Raw genomic sequence first — 1,951 nt, 5'->3', positions numbered from 1 at the left:
GATCTTTTACAGGGAAACGCCGGTGAATTTTACATTTCCGATGTTTTTGCAAAGGTCTAGGAGAGTTCTATCAGTATTTGTTTGCGGTGCAACGGATCATAAAGCTCACGGTTAGGATCATATCACGGATCAGAGATCGGATCAGCACAAAAGAAAACCTGAGTTACTTGAAGAGCACTCGTGAGAGCACTCATCTGCAAGTGTTCGGTTTTTCCACAGAACACTTGCTGATTAGTGGGCAGCTGTGGAGATGGCAATACCTCCAATCACATCACATTCTCACGTCGTTTCACTTGATTTCGAATCTGAACAGCTGCCAGCTCACCGTTTCAGCACTACACATGCAGCGGCTGTCCTGTTTTGTGATGTATGATTCTTGAAGTACTTCCAACATGTGCACCATACCCAGAGGAATTCGTTGCAAAGTTAAATTATTGTTCTGTTAAATGTCTGAGTAATGATTATATTTACTGACTGCGTGGAAGCTTCTAGTTAAGCCGTTTGGATCGTTTTTATCGTATCATTGATAATTGCTCCGATAGTTGTCACATAAAATAAAATTGAGTATCTCAGAGTTTGCTAACAGCAAGTTCTATTGATGCATAACCAGCTGCGACAGTGTTTTTATTGTGTTAAAAACTTTCAAAGTGAAATATTTGTTTTGAGTTTGGCAAAACCTCATGACTATTCATGTAGTTTGTCTTACTCCTTCATTCACTCGTCATGCATCACTGTTAAAAAGAAAGTCACGCTTGATGTAGGAATTTCAATTCATAGACTTAATGGTGATAAGGAACACCTGAGGAACAGGGCTGAGTGGTGACGCCACAATATTCTGTCACAATGTTGGTCATTTCATATCTCGAGAGAGAGAGAGAGAGAGAGAGAGAGAGAGAGAGAGAGAGAGAGAGAGAGAGAGAGAGAGAGAGAGAGAGAGAGATATATATATATATATATCACGATATAGCATGTTTTATGGTAGTTCAATAAAGAATGACAAAATGGCCATATATGGTAAATTAGGTTTCTGTTTACAAATGTAATGATTGAAGTATTTTCTCAATTAATTAAAGACTTTAGTGTAACATTAACATAAAATGTTCAAGTTAAATTATGGATAAAAAAATAAAGAAATGTGTTTATACGCATGCACACAAATAAAAAAATAATCAGATTAAGACAGCAGTATGATTTAACTACACGTGGGAGTTCTTAGAGGCAGAATTCTTATCAATTCAGATTTTCTGTGGTGGTTATGAATTTAGACAGATGGATGGTCACAGATTTTATCACAATATAATTCCATTGGAAAAACACTATAAATCATCATATTAAATTATTAGCAAGACCTACCTTGCATTCTAATGCCAACCAATGCTTTGTGAAGCTCTTATTGTCCGGCCATCACAGAGAGCTTCACACCAAACATTGTTGAGCATTTGAAGGCTTTCGTTAGTTTGTGCAATACACTGATACGAGTTCCTGTGGTTTTGTCCAGCACGACTAGAATCACCTCTCCAATGACGCAGTCAAACAACAACATTCACCAACGCCGACTCAAAAATGAAAGAAATGAATTAAAATGGTGTTTTAAAATGATGAGATTCACAAAGACAGTTGTGCAGGGCTGCGATGCATTGTACTCCACAGTTGTTGTTTTGTATTGATTGTGCATTCCAAGGCGAGCAGCTACACGAGGGAGCAGTGGCCGAGCTTCTGTCCACGGCGGTGATTATTGTGAAAGTGAGAGCCGGCAGGAGAGGCTGGATATTGACTGTCCTGCTCTCCGTCACCTGCCACAGAGCGTACCTTCCCAAGACCAGGGAGACTACTGCGTTTCCCACATTGATCATCTTTCTGCTACTAATGATGATGTATGTTACCAAAATATTTCAGCATGCTGCCGTCTCATGGCGAAACAGCTCGGTAGAGAATAAACCTGATAAAGGGT

This window comes from Anarrhichthys ocellatus, unplaced genomic scaffold (genome assembly GCF_004355925.1).
Source record: "Anarrhichthys ocellatus isolate YVR2014 unplaced genomic scaffold, GSC_Weel_1.0 scaffold10, whole genome shotgun sequence".
NCBI classification, from domain to species: Eukaryota; Metazoa; Chordata; class Actinopteri; order Perciformes; family Anarhichadidae; genus Anarrhichthys; species Anarrhichthys ocellatus.
This window is presented reverse-complemented; position numbering follows the sequence as displayed.